The sequence below is a fragment of the Anabrus simplex genome, chromosome 9 (assembly GCF_040414725.1).
Source record: "Anabrus simplex isolate iqAnaSimp1 chromosome 9, ASM4041472v1, whole genome shotgun sequence".
NCBI classification, from domain to species: domain Eukaryota; kingdom Metazoa; phylum Arthropoda; class Insecta; order Orthoptera; family Tettigoniidae; genus Anabrus; species Anabrus simplex.
In genome coordinates, this window is record NC_090273.1 from 159,307,212 (window position 1) to 159,331,058 (window position 23,847).

The following is a 23,847-nucleotide window of genomic DNA, read 5'->3' on the forward strand; positions in this document are numbered from 1 at the left end:
CAATCATATAATACCGGTTATGTGGTGAACATGTCCACAAAGTTTGATAAATAACGGAGAGGTACTTCATGGCGTGACCGCTAGTGTATATCGCAGTTCCATTGTTGTGTTTCTGAACATCACCGTTGTTGAGATTATTCTATCTCAACGGCTGCTCCGCAGACAAAGTGCATTATTATGATAATTAATGCGGCGGTTAGAGATGTAGTCGTTAATCCAATTATGCAAAATTAATTATATTTATTTTGGATGATCCTGACTACTAATCAGGAAAAGCCATTGTAGCTCAATATCCTACAATAAAAACCACAGTCAAAATCTAGTTTGGAAGATGTGTGGCGATTCTAGTGTTTTAGGCCACTGGGTAGGTGTTAGTTGCGCTGGTGGGCACCAGCTGATGAGATTGGAAAATTCCTTGACAGCGTGTCGTAAACCTACCGACCTGGAGATATTTAGTAGTATAATGCAGGGATTCTGGCGCCTCCGCCGCATCCTCCGCCTCCTCCTCCTCCTCCGCCGCCGCCGCCGCCGCCCGCGGGAAATTTGAATTTTGGCGGGAAATTTGAATTTTGGCGGGAGATTTGAATTTGTAAACAAAGCCACGTGCTTTTTGACAGCTGTCATCGACAACAACGCATCGCTAACCTCAGTACTGCCATCTTGACGGGCCTAAACCTCACTAGTGCCAACTTAACCTAACTAGCATGAGGTAAACAAACCCACGTGTTTTTTGACAGCCACGTGCTTTTTGACAGACAACAACGCATCGCTAACCTCAGTACTGCCATCTTGACGGGCCTAAACCTCAGTAGTGCCAACTTAACCTAACTAGCATGAGGTAAACAAATCCACGTGCTTTTTGACAGCCACGTGCTTTTTGACAGATTTGTAAACAAAGCCACGTGCTTTTTGACAGACAACAACGCATCGCTAACCTCAGTACTGCCATCTTGACGGGCCTAAACCTTAGTGGTACCAACTTAACCTAACTAGCATGAGGTAAACAAAACCACGTGCTTTTTGACAGCCACGTGCTTTTTGACAGCTGTCATCCGCCATCTTTAAACCACAAAGCACTGTGCTGCCCTCTATAGATGTAAAATTCGTCACCTGTCATCGGCAGTGCTGCCATCTTGACGGGCCTAAACCTTAGTGCTACCAACTTAACCTAACTAGCTCGAGATAAACAAATCCACGTGCTTTTTGACAACCACGTGCTTTTTGACAGCTGTCATCCGCCATCTTTAAACCACAGAGCACTGTGCTGCCCTCTTTCATCACCTGTCATCGGCAGTGCTGCCATCTTGACGGACCTAAACCTTAGTGCTACCAACTTAACCTAACTAGCGCGTGGTAAACAAAGCCACGTGCTTTTTTGACAGCCACGTGCTTTTTGACAGCTGTCATCCGCCATCTTTAAACCACAGAGCACTGTGCTGCCCTCTTTCATCACCTGTCATCGGCAGTGCTGCCATCTTGGCGGGCCTAAACCTTAGTGCTACCAACTTAACCTCAATAGCGTGAGATAAACAAATCCACGTGCTTTTTTGACAGCTGTCATCCGCCATCTTTAATCTATAGAGCACAGTGCTGTCCTCTTTAGCTACTTACCTTTGAAATGTGGTGGCGGATAATTTGAAAAATGCTTTTTGACAACAACCATCTTTGAGCACCGTGCTGCCCTCTTAAACAAACTCACGTGCTTTTTTCTGACAGCTATCATCCGCCATCTTGCATCACAAACCTCAGTGCTGCACTCTTTAGCTAGATACCTTTGAAATGTGGTGGCGGTAATTTGAAAAATTCTACATTCTCTTGTTTGGAAACAAACCCATGCGCTTTTTTTGACAGCTATCATCCGCCATCTTTAATCCAGAGAGCACCGTGCTGCCCTCTTTAGCTACTTACCTTTGAAATGTGGTGGCGGCAAATTCCACGTGCTCTTGTTTGGAAACAAAGCTATGTGCTTTTTTGACAGCTGACATCCGCCATCTTTAATCCAGAGAGCACCGTGCTGCACTCTTTATCGTAGTAGATGTAAATTCGTCACAGCTGTCATCCGCAGTGCTGCCATCTTAACGGGTCTAAAACTTAGTGCTACCAACTTAACCTCACTAGCGCGAGATAAACAAATCCACGTGCTTTTTTGACAGCTGTCATCCACCATCTTTAATCCATAGAGCACAGTGGTGCCCTCTTTAGCTACTTACCTTTGAAATGTGGTGGCGGATAATTTGAAAAATGCTTTTTGATAGCAGCCATCTTTGAGCACCGTGCTGCCCTCTTTGTGGTGGCAGGCAATTCCACGTGACAGCAGCCATCTCTAATCAAGAGGGTACCGTGCTGCCCTCTATGTGGTGGCGGCAAATTGAAAAATTCCACGTGCTCTTGTTTGGAAACAAACTCACGTGCTTTTTTGACAGCTGTCATCTGCCATCTTTAATCTATAGAGCACAGTGCTGCCCTCTTTAGTTTGAAATGTGGTGGCGGCAAATTCCACGTGCTCTTGTTTGGAAACAAAGCCATGTGCTTTTTTTGACAGCTGTCATCCGCCATCTTTAATCAACAGAGCACCGTGCTGCTATCATGCGGGCAATTTCATCACCTGTCATCCGCCATCTTTAATCCACAAAACACCGTGCTGCCCTCTTTATGGCTACTACCTTAAGCACGTAGTAGCGGGCAATTTAAAAAGTTCTGCTAGCTATCATCTACCATCTTTAATCAAGAGAGCACCGTGCTGCCATCTTTAGCTAGATACCTTTGAAATGTGGTGGCGGCAAATTGAAAAATTCCACGTGCTCTTGTTTGGAAACAAACTCACATGCTTTTCTGACAGCTGCCATCCGCCATCTTTAATCAACAGAGCATAGTGCTGCCCTCTTTAGTTTGAAATGTGGTGGTGGCAAATTCTACGTGCTCTTGTTTGGTAAACATAGCCACGAGCTTTTTTGACAGCTGTCATCCACCATCTTTAATCCAGAGAGCACCGTGCTGCCCTCTTTATCGTAGTAGATGTAAATTCGTCACCTGTCATCCGCAGTGCTGCCATCTTTAGCTAGATACCTTTGAAATGTGGTGGTGGATAATTTAAAAAGAGAAATTCTACAGCGACCCTCTCTCGACGCTAATTGCATAAGATGGCGGCTATACATGACTCCTTAAGGGTGCTTACGCAAGATGGCTGCTATACACAGATTCTTATGAGACTCCCTTGGGATGCTTGCTCAAGATGGTAGTTATACATGGCTCCTTATGAGATGCCCTAGGGATGCTTGCTCAAGATAGCGACTGCTCTTATGGGACGGCTTAAGGGTCCTTGCACAAGATGACTAGAGACGCCCTAAGGATGCTTGCGCAAGATGGCGGACGCAAGATGGCGGCTATACACGACTCCTTATGAGACGCCTTAAGGGTGCTTGCGCAAGATAGCTGCTGCTCTTAGCTTAGAGGCTAACGTGTCGTGCTAGTTCGATTCATTAAATTTGGGGCTTAAATGCATAATGTTAAATATCTCGAAAACGGTGCATCGTAGAGCAAAACGGACAAAATTTTTCTACCCAATACCTCGGTTAGCAGTATGGGGAACAAGTAAAACATAGTCTAATGATGAGATCAACGCTTCGGTTCTAACTTAGGCCCTTTGGCATTAGCTCTGTTTCAGCTTGTAATGAAGCAAGTCTTCGTAACATGATCAGGTCTAGCTATGGTAGAGAGTATAACGTACCGTGCAGGTTCGATTCATTACATTTGAGGCTTAAATGCAAAATGTTAAATATCTCGAAAACGGACAAAATTTTTCTACCTGATACCTAGGTTTGCAGTATCAGGAACAAGAAAAATCATAGCCTAATGATGAGATCAACGGTTCGATTCCTACTTAGGCCCTTTGGCATTGACTGCTATCTATTTCTATAAGATGGCGGCTATACATAGCTTCTTATGAGACAGCTTAAGAGCGCTTGCACAAAATGGCTGCTGCTCTGATGAAGAAAGCTAGCTTTGCATCGTGCAGGTATTTTTTACAGCACTATACCTCATACCTTTGAAATGTGGTGGCGGGTAATTTGAAAAATTCGACGTGCTTTTTATTCACAGCGGCTATCTTTAGACAATAGCGGCTATACATAAGCTGTTAAGGCCTCCTCTTATGTCAAGGCATAGCTCTATCGAACAAGTTTAAACCTGCATCGGAATAGCTAGAGTAAGCACGTGCTGCGGTGATGACGTCATTAAGCATGTTTAGACTTGCAAATCACAGAAGAAACGTAACAAGGCTGGAATCGAAAACTGCACTCTATGCCGTTAACTTTATCATGTGATCGGAACATTGATTGAAGTGTTTAGAACACTAAATAAGTAGAACCGAACACTGTACTCGATACAACATGTCAGGGGATATCTTTGTTCTAAGAAGATTAGTTTACCGCACATTCCTTAGCTAAAGGGCTAATGGGCTAAAGGGCTAATGGGCAAAAGGGCTAAAGGGCTAAAGGGCTAATGGGCTAAAGGGCTAAAGGGCTAAAGGAGCAAACACCTCATCGATCGCTATCAGCAAGAACGCTTGTACTTTGTTAAGTGTAGAAAATTAATCTTTATTTGTAAATGGTTTCATGTTCAGAACAAGGAATGGAAAATCCCCGAGGTGCGATGAGTTACGTTTTTCGAACTAGTGTTTGGAACACTGAACTTTTCAAGATGATAGCAGAGAGTTTAGCAATGTTCTGTTGTTGGATTATAAATTCAGCGCTACAACATGCATAAGGTAGCAGCCCTTGAGGTTTACTGCCGTAAAGATGACAAGAGTGAGGTTAACAATGTTCCGTTGTTGGATTTTAAATTCCGCGCTATAACATGCATAAGGTGGCAGCCTTGAGGTTTACCACCATAAAGATGACAGCAGTGAGGTTAGCGACGCTCTATTGTCCTTCAAAGTGAGGTTAGGGTTCGTCAAGAAGACAGCTGTCAAAAAAGCACGTGGCTATGTTTACCAAACAAGAGCACGTGGCTGCGACGTCACGGTCACGTAGTATGCTGCCTCAGCATGCTATGTCCAATGTCTACACCTACGTAGTAAACATTCTGCTATGTTCACAAGATTTTTACACATAACTATTCTTTATGTTTTAAGTTCGTGCACATAGGTTATGTTAAGATAGCAGCACACGTACAAGCGATGGTCGAACGCTCGCGTAGAAGTTGTTTAGTACGATAGTTGATGTATGCATTATCAAAAGGTGATACGTGCACGCTTTTAAACCTTACTATTCTTACTGCTACTATGTTCGCAAGATTTTTAAACATCGTTATTCTTTATGCTTTAAGTTCGTGCGCATAGGTCATGCTATAGTAGCAGTGCAAACACATGTGAACGTTGTACATTCTAGCGGAATGTGTTTGGTATAATAGCTGATGAATGCAAAGTCGATAAGTAATGTGTACACGCTTTGAAACTTAACTATTCTTCGTGCTTTAAATCCATGCACATAGGTTACGCTAAGATAGCAGGACACTCTAGCGGGAGAAGTTTAGTACTCTAGTTGATGCATGTATAATCGATAGGCAATGCGTACACGCTTTTAAAACATTGCTATTTTTACTGCTGCTGCTATGTTCACAAGATTTTTATACATCGCTATTCTTTATGCTTTAAGTTCATGCGTATAAGTTATACTAAGTTAGCGGCATAGTTATAAGGTTGACGCACGCTCTAGTGGAAAAAGTTTAATACGAAAGACGGTGCATGCAAAATCGATAGGTGATGTGTACATGCTTTGAACTTGGCTATTCTTTGTGCTTTAAGTTCGCGCACATAGGTTATGTTAAGATTGCAGCATGCACAAGCAATGATCGCACGCTCTAGTAGAAGAAGTTTAGAACAAGAGTTAATGCGTGCAAAATTGACAGGTGTTGTGTACACGCTATTCTTTGTGCTTTAAGTTCACGCACATAGGTAGCAGCACACAATTGCGAACGTTCTACACTCTAGCGGTAGAAGTTTAGTACGATAGTCGATGCATGCAAAATCGATAGGTGATGTGTACACGCTTTGAACTTGGCTATTCTTTGTGCTTTAACTTTATACACATACGTTAGCAATACACATATGCGATCGTTGTACACTCTAGCGGGAGAAGTTTAACTTTATACACATACGTTAGCAATACACATATGCGATCGTTATACGAAAGTCGATGCATGCAAAATCGATAGGTGATGTGTACACGCTTTGAAACATGGCTATTCTTTGTACTTTAAGTTCATGTGTATAAGTTATGCTAAGATAGCAGCACAACCTAGCGGAAGAAGTTTAGTGCAGTATTTGTTGCATGCAAAGTCGATAGGTAATGTGTACACGCTTTGAAACATGGCTATTCTTTGTACTTTAAGGTCATGCGTATAGGTTATGCTAAGATAGCAGCACAATCTAGCGGAAGAAGTTCAGTACGTGATTCGATGAATGCAAAATCAATAAGTAATGTGTACACGCCTTGAGACATGGCTATTCTTTGTACTTTAAGTTCATGCGTATAAGTTATGCTAAGATAGCAGCACAATCTACCTGAAGAAGTTTTGTACGAGAGTCGATACATGCAAATTCGATAGTTGGTGTGTACACGCTTTGAAACATGACTATTCATTGTACTTTAAGTTCATGGGTATAGGTTATGCTAAGATAGCAGCACAATCTAGCGGAAGAAGTTCAGTACGAGATTCGATGCATGTGAAATCAATAAGTAATGTGTACACGCTTTGAAACATGGCTATTCTTTGTACTTTAAGTTCATGTGTATAAGTTATGCTAAGATAGCAGCACAACCTAGCGGAAGAAGTTTAGTACGATATTTGTTGCATGCAAAGTCGATAGGTAATGTGTACACGCTTTGAAACATGGCTATTCATTGTACTTTAAGGTCACGCGTATAGGTTATGTTAAGATAGCAGCACAATCTAGTGGAATAAGTTTAGTACGAGAGTCGATGCATGCAAAATCGATAGGTAATGTGTACACGCTTTGAAACATGGCTATTCATACTGCTGCTCTGTCCCTAAGACTTTTAAGCATAGCTAATCCTAATGCTGCTCTTAACGACGTCGAGCTAAGGATTGATTACGTGACCGTGACGTCAGAGCCACGTGCTCTTGTTTGGTAAACATAGCCACGTGCTTTTTTGACAGCTGTCTTCTTGACGAACCCTAACCTCACTTTGAAGGACAATAGAGCGTCGCTAACCTCACTGCTGTCATCTTTATGGTGGTAAACCTCAAGGCTGCCACCTTATGCATGTTATAGCGCGGAATTTAAAATCCAACAACGGAACATTGTTAACCTCACTCTTGTCATCTTTACGGCAGTAAACCTCAAGGGCTGCTACCTTATGCATGTTGTAGCGCTGAATTTATAATCCAACAACAGAACATTGCTAAACTCTCTGCTATCATCTTGAAAAGTTCAGTGTTCCAAACACTAGTTCGAAAAACGTAACTCATCGCACCTCGGGGATTTTCCATTCCTTGTTCTGAACATGAAACCATTTACAAATAAAGATTAATTTTCTACACTTAACAAAGTACAAGCGTTGTTACTGATAGCGATCGATGAGGTGTTTGCTCCTTTAGCCCTTTAGCCCTTTAGCCCATTAGCCCTTTAGCCCTTTAGCCCTTTTGCCCATTAGCCCTTTAGCCCATTAGCCCTTTAGCTAAGGAATGTGCGGTAAACTAATCTTCTTAGAACAAAGATATCCCCTGACATGTTGTATCGAGTACAGTGTTCGGTTCTACTTATTTAGTGTTCTAAACACTTCAATCAATGTTCCGATCACATGATAAAGTTAACGGCATAGAGTGCAGTTTTCGATTCCAGCCTTGTTACGTTTCTTCTGTGATTTGCAAGTCTAAACATGCTTAATGACGTCATCACCGCAGCACGTGCTTACTCTAGCTATTCCGATGCAGGTTTAAACTTGTTCGATAGAGCTATGCCTTGACATAAGAGGAGGCCTTAACAGCTTATGTATAGCCGCTATTGTCTAAAGATAGCCGCTGTGAATAAAAAGCACGTCGAATTTTTCAAATTACCCGCCACCACATTTCAAAGGTATGAGGTATAGTGCTGTAAAAAATACCTGCACGATGCAAAGCTAGCTTTCTTCATCAGAGCAGCAGCCATTTTGTGCAAGCGCTCTTAAGCTGTCTCATAAGAAGCTATGTATAGCCGCCATCTTATAGAAATAGATAGCAGTCAATGCCAAAGGGCCTAAGTAGGAATCGAACCGTTGATCTCATCATTAGGCTATGATTTTTCTTGTTCCTGATACTGCAAACCTAGGTATCAGGTAGAAAAATTTTGTCCGTTTTCGAGATATTTAACATTTTGCATTTAAGCCTCAAATGTAATGAATCGAACCTGCACGGTACGTTATACTCTCTACCATAGCTAGACCTGATCATGTTACGAAGACTTGCTTCATTACAAGCTGAAACAGAGCTAATGCCAAAGGGCCTAAGTTAGAACCGAAGCGTTGATCTCATCATTAGACTATGTTTTACTTGTTCCCCATACTGCTAACCGAGGTATTGGGTAGAAAAATTTTGTCCGTTTTGCTCTACGATGCACCGTTTTCGAGATATTTAACATTATGCATTTAAGCCCCAAATTTAATGAATCGAACTAGCACGACACGTTAGCCTCTAAGCTAAGAGCAGCAGCTATCTTGCGCAAGCACCCTTAAGGCGTCTCATAAGGAGTCGTGTATAGCCGCCATCTTGCGTCCGCCATCTTGCGCAAGCATCCTTAGGGCGTCTCTAGTCATCTTGTGCAAGGACCCTTAAGCCGTCCCATAAGAGCAGTCGCTATCTTGAGCAAGCATCCCTAGGGCATCTCATAAGGAGCCATGTATAACTACCATCTTGAGCAAGCATCCCAAGGGCGTCTATAAGAACCTGTGTATAGCAGCCATCTTGCGTAAGCACCCTTAAGGAGTCATGTATAGCCGCCATCTTATGCAATTAGCGTCGAGAGAGGGTCGCTGTAGAATTTCTCTTTTTAAATTATCCACCACCACATTTCAAAGGTATCTAGCTAAAGATGGCAGCACTGCGGATGACAGGTGACGAATTTACATCTACTACGATAAAGAGGGCAGCACGGTGCTCTCTGGATTAAAGATGGTGGATGACAGCTGTCAAAAAAGCACGTGGCTACGTTTACCAAACAAGAGCACGTAGAATTTGCCACCACCACATTTCAAACTAAAGAGGGCAGCACTATGCTCTGTTGATTAAAGATGGCGGATGGTAGCTGTCAGAAAAGCATGTGAGTTTGTTTCCAAACAAGAGCACGTGGAATTTTTCAATTTGCCGCCACCACATTTCAAAGGTATCTAGCTAAAGATGGCAGCACGGTGCTCTCTTGATTAAAGATGGTAGATGATAGCTAGCAGAACTTTTCAAATTGCCCGCTACTACGTGCTTAAGGTAGTAGCCATAAAGAGGGCAGCACGGTGTTTTGTGGATTAAAGATGGCGGATGACAGGTGATGAAATTGCCCGCATGATAGCAGCACGGTGCTCTGTTGATTAAAGATGGCGGATGACAGCTGTCAAAAAAAGCACATGGCTTTGTTTCCAAACAAGAGCACGTGGAATTTGCCGCCACCACATTTCAAACTAAAGAGGGCAGCACTGTGCTCTATAGATTAAAGATGGCAGATGACAGCTGTCAAAAAAGCACGTGAGTTTGTTTCCAAACAAGAGCACGTGGAATTTTTCAATTTGCCGCCACCACATAGAGGGCAGCACGGTACCCTCTTGATTAAAGATGGCTGCTGTCACGTGGAATTGCCTGCCACCACAAAGAGGGCAGCACGGTGCTCAAAGATGGCTGCTATCAAAAAGCATTTTTCAAATTATCCGCCACCACATTTCAAAGGTAAGTAGCTAAAGAGGGCACCACTGTGCTCTATGGATTAAAGATGGTGGATGACAGCTGTCAAAAAAGCACGTGGATTTGTTTATCTCGCGCTAGTGAGGTTAAGTTGGTAGCACTAAGGTTTAGACCCGTTAAGATGGCAGCACTGCGGATGACAGCTGTGACGAATTTACATCTACTACGATAAAGAGGGCAGCACGGTGCTCTCTGGATTAAAGATGGCGGATGTCAGCTGTCAAAAAAGCACATAGCTTTGTTTCCAAACAAGAGCACGTGGAATTTGCCGCCACCACATTTCAAAGGTAAGTAGCTAAAGAGGGCAGCACGGTGCTCTCTGGATTAAAGATGGCGGATGATAGCTGTCAAAAAAAGCACATGGGTTTGTTTCCAAACAAGAGAATGTAGAATTTTTCAAATTACCGCCACCACATTTCAAAGGTATCTAGCTAAAGAGTGCAGCACTGAGGTTTGTGATGCAAGATGGCGGATGATAGCTGTCAGAAAAAAGCACGTGAGTTTGTTTAAGAGGGCAGCACGGTGCTCAAAGATGGTTGTTGTCAAAAAGCATTTTTCAAATTATCCGCCACCACATTTCAAAGGTAAGTAGCTAAAGAGGACAGCACTGTGCTCTATAGATTAAAGATGGCGGATGACAGCTGTCAAAAAAGCACGTGGATTTGTTTATCTCACGCTATTGAGGTTAAGTTGGTAGCACTAAGGTTTAGGCGCGCCAAGATGGCAGCACTGCCGATGACAGGTGATGAAAGAGGGCAGCACAGTGCTCTGTGGTTTAAAGATGGCGGATGACAGCTGTCAAAAAGCACGTGGCTGTCAAAAAAGCACGTGGCTTTGTTTACCACGCGCTAGTTAGGTTAAGTTGGTAGCACTAAGGTTTAGGTCCGTCAAGATGGCAGCACTGCCGATGACAGGTGATGAAAGAGGGCAGCACAGTGCTCTGTGGTTTAAAGATGGCGGATGACAGCTGTCAAAAAGCACGTGGTTGTCAAAAAGCACGTGGATTTGTTTATCTCGAGCTAGTTAGGTTAAGTTGGTAGCACTAAGGTTTAGGCCCGTCAAGATGGCAGCACTGCCGATGACAGGTGACGAATTTTACATCTATAGAGGGCAGCACAGTGCTTTGTGGTTTAAAGATGGCGGATGACAGCTGTCAAAAAGCACGTGGCTGTCAAAAAGCACGTGGTTTTGTTTACCTCATGCTAGTTAGGTTAAGTTGGTACCACTAAGGTTTAGGCCCGTCAAGATGGCAGTACTGAGGTTAGCGATGCGTTGTTGTCTGTCAAAAAGCACGTGGCTTTGTTTACAAATCTGTCAAAAAGCACGTGGCTGTCAAAAAGCACGTGGATTTGTTTACCTCATGCTAGTTAGGTTAAGTTGGCACTACTGAGGTTTAGGCCCGTCAAGATGGCAGTACTGAGGTTAGCGATGCGTTGTTGTCTGTCAAAAAGCACGTGGCTGTCAAAAAACACGTGGGTGTGTTTACCTCATGCTAGTTAGGTTAAGTTGGCACTAGTGAGGTTTAGGCCCGTCAAGATGGCAGTACTGAGGTTAGCGATGCGTTGTTGTCGATGACAGCTGTCAAAAAGCACGTGGCTTTGTTTACAAATTCAAATCTCCCGCCAAAATTCAAATTTCCCGCCAAAATTCAAATTTCCCGCGGGCGGCGGCGGCGGAGGAGGAGGAGGAGGCGGAGGATGCGGCGGAGGCGCCAGAATCCCTGCATTATACTACTATATTTGTATGTACACTCTCACGCTACGATGGGGAGAAATACTGGACATTCTTGAAAGACTTAGCTGGTGGACGTGTGATGGTAGTACAGAGGATTAAACGGATGTGGGTTGACAATAGGAACAACCATCAAGCTCAGCAATTTCCGTAGACACATTAACAAGACTTGTTAAGAACGAAGCCATATTTCATGTTATAATCCCTTACAAGATACCCTCTAATTCAAATCGATACTGTGTTTAATATTTAACTTGCATTTACTCCCTAATACATAAAATACATTATAATATGAAGAAGTAACAGAACCCTCTCCCCAACAGTCTCCTGCTCTTCTACTTTCCCTCCCCTCTCCGTGGAAGAGAGTTCACCGCCCACAAACACTTAACACTCACCCCTCAGCTTAGCCAATCAGCAACATTACGACCACAGTTCGGACAGTGTTTGAAAGCAACGGACTAGTCTGTAGCAGCTTAGATTCGTACAACTACATTTCTGTGTGACGGTTGGATACCCTTGTGAGGTAAGTTTTGGATTGTAGCTATTTTATTGTGTTTGGACAAGATATAAAAAGAATGGTCGATTACATTTACAATTATGTACTCAGATAAATAAAAATTGAAAAGACAATTTAGAATAGAAATATGCTCCAAAATTGAGACACCGGTCTGACTAATGCAGTTGGCACAGGCGATATAGGCAAAGAATTGCAGTTCGGCGATGTGAACAGTAAAGACTGTGGACACCTTTACATTGTGAATGCCCAGCATTTAACAAGATGCTTCATTAACAGGATACTGATCAAGTTTCAAAATCCAAATCGCAGCTAGTGAGCAGAGTTTTGCGAGAAGCGTTTTTGCTGAGACCTTTCCAGAAGTCTTACGTGCTAAGTACAGATTGGCAAGAAAATAGGGAAAGGTGAAACGACAATCGAGGACATACAATCACTTAGCTTTGCACAACACTTGTATACTACAAATACCAATAAAAATATAGTTACATAGGCAAGTTTTAGTGTATAAGTTGATTTTTACTGAGCAGACGACGAGATTTAATTTAAACCAAGAAACTATAAATTTTAACACCATAAACAGGGGCAAATTCGTAACAGTATAGATTCAACCTGGAAGAGAAGGGAATAATTACAAAATTTAATACGCAGGACGAATATGAAAAGTTAGATCCTGCAAATTATTTTAAGAAAAACAGCACTATATTTATAAGGATATATAAAACACGAAGGCCACTGTACAATAAGAAACCCCCCAAGGTCACCTAGAAAGAGAATAAGGAGCAATAGGGGAGAAAAAAGAATCAAAGGGCTGGCGAGGGGAGGGGTGAGGAAGATTTTCAGCCTGCATAAAAGTTTCCAGAAAGTAGTTAAGCCACGCACATCATTAGGAGCATACACTGTTCCATAGCCAAGGAAATCACTGGTATGATTAACTCTTAAAGCGTCTGTACACGAAGTAAGTCTAGTGGCAATAACAGTTTGAAAATAATAAATCAAGTTCAGAATGAACATACTCGTAGATAATTTTAGTTGCCACACAAAATGTAATACTGCGAGTCCAGCCTGAAGGGCAAGAGGGAAGAGATTAATAGTTCCTTATTTAGGAGTTGAAAGCACAATATGATTAATTTTTGCTCTCCCAGCCAGCCGTCGAAAGTTCAGATGTGATGTTGCAGTTAAAATCAGATATCGCATACGGGCCAGCCGTAATGCGAGTGCGAACGCCTCCCTCCACACAGTTCGTCACTGAATGTCTGACTGCTTGTTCGAAGCCAGGGCAGGCATTTATAATGGAAGATAGCCGAGTCCAGAAAGTACGAGAAATAGGCGTGACGTACACATGCAGCGGAAGTTGGGAGGGGTCGGAGGGAGAGCAGTAGTAGAGTGCAAAACGGGCTGGGTAAGCAGTCGAAGCACACGCTGTAGTGAGAGCAGGCCGGAGAAATTGACGGATGGTAAAGTAGTAATCTTGAAGTCATAAATACGTAGGGGAGCACGTTACACCCTACAATCAGTGTTTGTTATTACTTAGTCATAATATCACCAACCCTCAATCACTAACAAGTTTAGGCAAATTAAACAATATCTTGCACATAAAGGATGTCCCAGCCGTCAATATTTAGGGATATCACTGGACCGGTCACTTGAAATGTGGACATACGCCCTATACCGAAAGAATAATAATGTTAATTGCTTTACGTCCCCCTACCTACTTTTACGCTTTCCGAAGACGCTGAGGTGCCAGAATTTAGTCTCGCAGGAGTTCTGTTACGTGCCAGTTGTACCGACATGAGGCTGACGTATCTCAGCACCTTCAAATACCACCGGACTGAGCCAGGATCTCACCTGCCAAGTTGGCATCAGAAGGCCAGCGCCTCAACCGTCTGAGCCACTCGACTCCGCTATTCAAAGTGGCTTCCGAGATACAACACATTTAATGGGCTAGTGGTGTGTCTTACCCACCCAACCTCTTTGACGTTTTGAAATGGGTAGAAAGTTTCCGTATGTAATGTTAGCCATTGATTCACCTAGTGTACTCGTCGAACACTGCGACAGTGAGAGTTAATAGCAACTTCTCAGACATCTTTTCTACTACTGCTGGAGTGCGACAAGGTTGCATTCTCTCCCTCCCCCCTACTATTTAATGTATACAGTGAGTATTGTGAGGGAGATTCTCCAGGATTGGAGTGACGGCATCACAGTTGGTGGCAGGAAAATTAACAATCTCAGATATGCGGATGACACTGTGATGATCATGAACTAGAAACCATCATGTGGAGCTTAGACGAGTGAAGCAGAGAATATGGTCTTGAAATCAACAATAAAAAGACCAAAGTGATGATTGTTGATAGTGTTAATAACAACAGACCTGCCATAACAATAATTGATGATTATGACGTTGTCAGTCGCTTCGAGTATCTGGGATCTATTGTCACAAATACCGAAGTCTGTGAACCTGAGATCCGTAACCGCACTGCGATTCCGAGAAAGTCAGCAGCAAAATTTACTCTAATCTGGAAGGACACGTCCATCACTCCATCGAACACTGATCTTCCCTATCGTGACCTAGCGACCTATGCACCAGAAACTTGAACGATGCAGATGGCGGATCGCCGCGGCATTGATGCTCTAGAAATGTGGTGCTATAGGAGATTACTGCAAATAACATGACCAGCAACCGATCCTGCAACACCTCGGCATCAGAACAAGACTGTCGACCCTTATCAACCAAAAACAATTCAGATATTTCCGTCATATTGCCAGCAGGCAGGAGGCAATCATAGAGGGAAACGTCGACGGCCGAAGACCTAGAGGACGTGCACCGTTACGATGGATGGACCAGATCAAGAGCTTGACCAAGGTGAGCTTACAGCCAGCAAGTCGCTATGCCCATCACAGAGACTCCTGGAGGCAGATCACCACAATGACTCGTCGCGTGATGCCACTACACCCTCACGAAGGGTTGGATCGAAAGATAGAGAATGTTCACGTGTTCATGCTTGAAATTGGATTACGAACATTACGTTGAAACGACATGTTATGCTGAGTATATTTACGTACGGTTATTGTTTTATTTCCTATGACATGTCCGACTCGTTGGCTGAACGGTCAGCGTACTGGCCTTCGATTCAGAGGGTCCCGGGTTCGGGGGTTTTAACCTTAATTGGTTAATTCCAATGGCCCGGGGGCTGGGTGTATGTGTTGTCTTCATCATCCTCATCACGACGCGCAGGTCGCGTACAGGAGTCAAATAGAAAGACCTGCACCTGGCGAGCCGAACCCGTCCTGGGATATCCCGGCACTAAAAGCCATACGACATTTCATTTTTTTCCTATGACATTATATTTGCATAGTATTGTCGTATCGACGTCATGAAGAACTTTTAATTAAAGTTTTTGCCGTCATGTACATTAAACAAAATTTTACTGTCGATCGAACCTAATGGACTATGGATGTGGACGTTGCTGTTCCTGTTCTGATGGATGCGGTAATTTCTGGTCAACGAGCTTCTTACTGTTTAAATATATGAAGCTAAGAAGAGACACAGCCTGCCAATCATTATGATAGTGGATTGTTATCTTCTAGTACGATATTATTTGAGAACGAACGATATATGCTCATAACCAGATTTTTCCGCGACACTAGCGTTTATTCTGTTTTGCAGCCTTGGTTGAAATTTGCGAAGGTACTTTAGGCGATAATTTGCACTATAAACCACAATAAAGAAATACTTGTAATTATCTTACCTCGTTCATTAAGTCGCACAATGGGAGAGCTGCAGAAAGTCTTACCTAAAACAAACAAGAGAACTTGTTATCCAGTGGAAATGGTAACAGGAGGTAAGTAACTGAAAACAAAGTATAAGTTCAAAGGGAAAATGTAAGAATTACATTCAATAATTGCAGTGTCTCTCAACGGCTCGTGCATCTTAGTCTGAGATTCGCAAAGGGAATTACTTAGCGTTTAGTGGTAAGCTAAGGAGCTGGTTGATGTGGAACACGGAGATCAAAACCGTAAAGCAGAACAATACTACAGAAGCACTCCTCACAGTAAATGGAAATATCGCTGCCCTATTCTCATCACTGCTGCAAACTTGACTAGTTACGTATTGAAATCACGAGAGCTAACCACCAACAAACTCACCTCAATGGAGGTTTCGTTACCCAAGTAAATGTAAATATTCATAATGAAGTCGGTTTTCAATCTTAATGAGGAATTAAGGAGATTCACACTCTCTTTAACCTTGACTTAATTTAATGTTATATATTTCTGCCATTATTTTGCTATTATTGGTCGGGTTGAAGAGAAACCACGCTGGAATAATACACACAAGCAAATGTATTGCATGTACACATGCCGTAAGTCACGAACCGCACCAAAGTTGTGACAACACAAGGTTAGGTTGATAACGAAATTTCCCTCAATTTCAACTGAACTAGGGTTACCAGACGACAACGGCTCGAAAGCAGGACAAAACCAGGACAGCATTAAAATTGCTTAATTTTTTGTTAAAACCATTTATTTAGCGTACCTTATTCATATTGCTTGGCCACAAGTGAAGCCCCGAAAGCAGGAATGTCACTAACACCGTATTCATGTTGATTGTACTTATCAGAGCTACTTATGTTATTGAGCAACTCCTTATTGTCTTTTAAATAATCATAAAACTGGTTACAAGTCACGACTTTCATGTTAAATTTAACTGACACCAACCATTTCACAGAGTCAACATAACCTATTTCTTTCTTTGATCCACTGTGTATTTATTAAAGAAAACAGTCTTTCTACGTTAGCATTATGCGCAGGAATTGCAAAATACCTTCTGACAATTTCAGTAGCGCGGAAGAACATGTAATATTGACACTATTTAGAAAACCAGCCCAATTTTTATGGACTGGTTCCTTCAAGAAATTTTCATTCTGATTTTGCACTTCAACATACTTTTGAAGATTTACAAATTGGTCAAATAATCTAACTTCATCAATGTGTACACCTTTAGCACTATGATATTTAACAGTATCTTCAAGGTCAGTCCAGTTGAAATCTGAAGTTAAGGTCATCCATTTACAAGTACTGAATTCTGGTTGTAACCATTTTCCAAGGTACTCCAGGCATGCATTATATACATCATGGACTTCTTTCATGAAGGAATCACTGTCTTCCTGCAACCCTTCCTCCTTCAAAGTTTTCATCACTTCTTTCACTTTCATAGGAACAAAATTATTTGAAAAACGAGCTTGTAAAATGCCAACAGTTTCTTCAAGTGTCCGTTTCACTTCAATAATGGAATTATTCTCCTTTTCAACATGAAGAATGTTCTCTTGAAATACTGGCATTAAAGACTGGCAAAATATTAAATATATTTAACTTAACTTATTGGTGAAAAACTACTTCAAAATTGTTGGCAGATTATCCACAGATAGAAAATAAGACCGAAGTGCTGGATACAGTTCAAGCATCCTTTCAACAGCTGGAAAAAGTGACAACCAACGAGTCTTTGTATGCTTTAATAGGGATTTTTAATTCACATCAACAAATTTACAAAAAGTTTTTAGCTCTTCATTCCTTATGGTGAATATAGAAACGTATTTGAACACTTTTAACACAATGCTTTCAACGTCAATCGACAATAAATCAACCCCATGTTGAACACAATTATGCAACACGTGTGCTGGGCAGCCTACTCCAATCAAGGTTTCATGAAGCTGAGATATTGAGGTTAGAAAATACATTATTATGTCCTCTTCCTTTCAGGCCACCAAAATTCGTATTGCAGCTATATTCTCCAAAAGCATTGCACTACTCCGAAATTCCATTTTATTGCAGGACATCTAACACCACTGAAGAGATTGTTGCAGCTATTTCACTGCTAATACTGTGCAGGTCAATTAACTTTGCTTGCAGCCCTCCATTCCTGTAGTTGAAATACTGCATGAGCACAGGAAACAGTTTTATATTCCCATGATTGCTGCCATTCGTACAAACACCAATGTATGATACGTCTTTGACTTGTTTAATGGCACTTTCTACACAGTGAGGTCCAAGGCCATGGCCTCAGACTTTATACGAGCACAGTGAATATTTTCCACCATTTCAGAATCAGGAAATAGTTTAGATGGAAGCTTAGACATACAATTCATAGTCTTGTAGCTCCCATAATTAACAGCATTGTGGTATACAAGAATTCCCTCTGCAGCAATCGCATTTTCGTTTAGTGATGTGTTCTTTTTGAAAAATATAAACACATTATTTGAAGTTGATGCACTTTGAACATTAGCTTTATGTTTGCCCGCTGTAATGTGACTTTCTAAATACATAGCTCCACAATTAGCCACAGAAACGTACGTTCCCGGTGTACATACTAGACACATGGCTTCTTCGTCTGTGCGGCCCTTTTTGAAGCATTTATATATTTTCTCCAATTCAGCACTGAACTTTCACTTTCTTTTCCCCATGATACATTAAACGTACCAACAGATCACAACAGTTATTGTAGAGTAGATCACAAGGATTGTGGCACAACTAAGCAGCAATATGGACGAAAATTATTTGTTTTTAGCTTCCGTTTCCGTATACTATCACCAACTTCGACTATCGACTTCGACCGGCGATAATATACTAGTCGAAGACCACAGGAATTTAAGAAGTTCAAGCTGCAGCTGAACCAAAGGTTATGGAATAAGCGAGTCTAAGTTTACGAAAATGGGTTTCCAGTTGGAAAAAGTTCATTTTAACATCATTAGACGAAAATACGGACAAACAGCAAATAATTTAAAAAATATACGGACGCTAGGACAAACGCTAAAAATAAGGGCAAGTCCTGGTAAATACGGACGTCTGTTAACCCTAAACTGAACTGATCTTTATAGAAGAGATAATGTTAATTTTCTTTTCGGAGGAGTTCTTGCAGCATTTTCTTGCTTCTTATACATCTTAATTGAATTCTATGCATACGATTTGGACGAGAATAGGCCGTATTAATAAAATGCTGCGTTGCTTATTTAAGACCAGCTACGTTGTTAAATGCATTATTCGACCATGCCACAATTCTACTTACCTGGTGTTATCCAAACAGAATTATAATCTCACAGGAAAAGAAAATCGCTTTACTTGTGCGAACCAGCAAATGTAACAATACGGCAATGGCGATACGTATTTCTCGCAAATACACCATGACTGTGTAGTGCCAACGTGCCAGATTAGCTGCAACTATAAGACGTCGTATCGGCAAGTAGGGTCCCTAAACTGTGTGGTTAGCGACACTGAGTCGAACCTAACAAATCACTACCTTCAGTATTAACAGCTTGCATGGCAGGGAGTACAGCGCTGAACTGGGGACCAATAGTCTTGGACGGTAGAAGATCCTTCACGTGCTGTCAAAGTTACGGGGCGAGATACGTTATAGTGCCTCTCCATGAAGAGACAATCACTTAGTACGTGCATGTCCATCCCTAAATACTATTCCACAGATTTTCAGGCACGTAAGTGGATATGTCTTTCCCTGCAAGTTGTTAACTCACTTCCTTGTTTAATTTGGCGCTTTATAGTTCTTTTGTTGTTCTATTTATTGCGTTATTGTTGATCTTGGGGTATAAAAGAACTTTCTTGTTGTTTATCGCCTCTTGGACTTTCACTTTCACACAACTGTCTCTGATATTTCACCTATGTTTCACTGTATTCGAACAAAATATAGAACAAAATTCGTCATGAGCTATTTTCGCATAATAGCAATCATAAAATAAATTACGAGTTTGATCCTTCAGGCCCTTGTGCAGCATCCCCTCCTGCTGAACATCTTATAGCTAGGATCCTACTCGGAAATACCTATCCGTCTTCTCAGGTTGCTGTAACAGACACTCGAAATATCATCGTCGTCAGCTTTAACTCGTTTCCGAGTAATTAACCTCTTCTGTTTGTACTTTCGATGGTTGAACAGACCAATTCTAGCATGGAATAAGCGTCCACCCTGATTGACCAGAATTGTTGGAGGAGGGCGTGGTTGTGCTTTCGTGCTTCCCTCCTTGCCTTTTCACTTCTGTGTCGTTCCCCTTCAAACAGATTGACACCAGCAGGCATGGTCCGGCGCCAAATTGTATGGTCTTGAGCAAGCGTATCGCAGGTTTTGGATTCTGAGCTGCATCTTGGTCCTTGTAGTGCCCCATGGGGGCTCCACGAGGTGTGGTGCCAGAACAAAGTTCACCATTCGGGATTTGGCGTGGAAGTCTGCTAACACTCATCCGAAAGACATGGCCAATCTATTCAAGCTGATGACCAATGTAGAACGATTCTACGCTCCTGGCATGCGCTTTCTCAAGAACAGCATAGTCTTCCCTTTTGATCCTAAGGATGGATCGAAGTTTACTTTCCTGGAACGCACAAGCGTTTTCAAGTCATATGGGTCCTTGTTTCACAACCATACAGCAATGTTGTGAAGACAACAACGTAGTTCACGGTCAGGTCTTTACTCACGAAAACGCGGTGTGATAGTCGTCCACATGCTGCATGCTGCTCTCCGTTACAGCGCACAGAAAGGATACTGCCCAACTACGAAAAGTTGTCTACCTGCTCCAGTGGAATACCTGAGACGGAGATGTTGAAATGTGGAAGAGTTGTACCTGGTGGAGGTTGCTCGAGGAGCTTGGTCTTTTACTCAACATATGACATTATAATGACGTCATTATTCTAGTCAGAATACAATATTAACTGATTGGAAGAATGCTCTATCAAATGAAATATGGTACAGTTTCTCACTTTTCACGAACAGTACTATGCTGCTGCTTTAACAATTATAAGTCCCAGAGCTGGAATGACCTGGCCACAATGCTTTGCCTTTTTCTGTTAAGTGTACATACTACAAAAAGTTGGGATGGTTATGTTTAAACGACCGTACACAATCCCATCAAATGACCCTCGTCTATCAGTTGCTCTCTACAAACAGCCCCACCTATCTATCGTCCAATTTTAGCCTTCTTTCTTCATTCCACGAAATTAACACTCGTTCCGGATAACTACTTGAAATAGCACCGCATCGAACAAATACCTATAGCAATTTGATTCCTGGTCTGTACTTCGAGGTTATGGAATACGATCCCGGAAGATATAAAATGTCTTACTCGTCTAGGGCGTTTAAAACAGCCTACCGAATGTAAGAGTGAATGACGTGTAAATGAAGCCAAAAAATATGTACTAGATTTAAGTATCTTAAGCTATACCATTTACGTTCTCATTTAAGACTATGCACTGCTCCGAGAAATCCATAATCTAGTTTTTAGTATACTCAGATTGTAACAGAGAAATAGTCAGGTTAATTTATGTTTGCATTATATTAGAATACATTTTCATTTAATCTAGTTAGTAGATATATCCTTTAGGTATTAATGTGATATCTTTCTGTTATTGTCCAGTGTCTACTTATTCCATGATTTTTTCATCAATAGTAATCTTACTTAATTGTATTATTTTACTCCTGATCTGATTTACTCGTCTTATAAACTGTAATTGATTCTCATGATATTTTAAATTAATGCTATAAAAGTGTAAAAAATGTATGTGTTTAAGTGTAAGAGAGTCAAGAGCCCCCACTTCGCAAATAAAAGACACAAATAAATAAATACCGTACATATATAAAAAATACTCCCCATTTCTATCAGTGCCTCATAGCAGGGCTGAAATATCTGGAATACTATGGTGGGGGAATGTGTTACGTACCAGTAGTTATCAGACCATGTATGAACCTGAAGAATGGCATATAAAATTACCTAATTCCCCAGATACTTCAGTAATGCCATCCGTCGCAGATAACTGCAGCAGAACAGACAAAGCACATCGCAACAAACAATAGTCAACATAATATTAATGCTGAACAATTTCTGGCCTTTTGAAATTGTAGGCTTTCACAGTTAGTTTTCTCCCGACTCAATGATATTGGAACATCTTGTAACACTTTCAGAAAATCTTTCAGGATGTACAAGGTTGCTAGGCATTTTCATGTGAAAGTGAATAATACTACATTTTAAGGCTCTTAAACTGCAATGAAATGCATTTCTAAAATTTTTTACGTTAGAGAAATTTCGAAATTTGTACCTCCTACATTTCTTTGCTGCAAAAAACGTACATTAAATGCGCTAAGGACTGCCTGTAGAAACTTCCGCTCAAAAATAAATAAAAGAATATGACGCAAGGTACTTTTGTGTGCTGCATGATAAAAAAAATTGAAGTGATGAGAAGGTATGTACCAAAATATCTAAACTTTTATAAGATTACTTTTCATTACATTGTGTATTAGTCGACCAAATTTGACGCTGGTAAGCAGAAAACTGCAGAAGTTGAAAATGTCACTTATGACATCTCTTAACTTACAGGATCTAATAAACGCAACAGATGCTTATGCATGTTGGCTCATCGATGGCATCTTTATGTACAAGCTGATACCATTTCCTCTCTGACAAAGAGATTGTAACATTCCTATTTTCTACTTCGGTGTGAGGTTCGCATGCGCTGGCGATGACATGCGCCACGAACATTACGAAGCGAGTCTCTTAGCACATGGGCCGTTTGTTTGACGCGAGGTGTTGCCTTTATCGCCATTTTGTTTATTACACTGCCAATTTGTGTATTGTAAGATGGTAAAATATTATTCTGAACACTGGTGTGATAAAGACACTCGGGCTAAGTGAGGCTGAGAGTGATATTTCCTCTAGTGAAGATGAAAAGAGTGAAATAGACAGCGCCAGTTCACGTCACACAGATAATAGGCCTAATGGTCTTATTGCCCCTCAAACTACTACTAATAATGCTGTTACCCACGGAAGTGAAGATGCCGTTGATCTTAGTGTGAATTGCTGAGAGATGTCAGTCAACATAACGAAGAACCTTACCACAGCTTTCAGTTCCAAACTGAAATCATTTCTACATATTTAAACATGGAAATTTAAAATTTTTAACATTAAAAGACAGCATAGTTTACTGATTCTAAAAGTGCAATTAACATTTATGTGAAATTACTATGTCAACTACTAATTCAAATTTGCAACTTTAAATATAGAAACTGGTAATTAATAATTCAGTACTTGTTACGAACATAGAAACATAAGTGACAACAAAGCAAATATCAGGATACGTATGTGGATATATCACGGATCATCAGAAAAAAATACATCTATATACAGTACCTTCAAAACATAAGTGAGTACAACACTTTCAGTGAAACGTTACATTTCTCCTAGGTTGTCATTTTTAGCCGTCCTAGTAACAGCATTTCAACTTGGCGGTGCTGTTAGGAATCTCGCGACGATCACCATTTTTGTAGAACACCGACCTAACCCCTGGTATATGCAGATGCACTGCTACTAGTCAAAGACTCGCTCCTTTTCTTATTTCTTTTTGCTATTTTGTTTTACGTCGCACCGACACAGATATGTCTTATGGCGACGATGGGAGAGGAAAGGCCTAGGAAGTGGAAGGAAGCGGCCGTGGCCTTAATTAAGGTACAGCCCCGGCATTTGCCTGGTGTGAAAATGGGAAACCATGGGAAACCATCTTCAGGGCTGCCGACAATGGTGCTCGAACCCACTATCTCCCGACTACTGGATACTGGCCGCAGTTAAGCGACTGCAGCTATCGAGCTCGGTGAGTAGACCTTCACTCTTGTTGCTTAT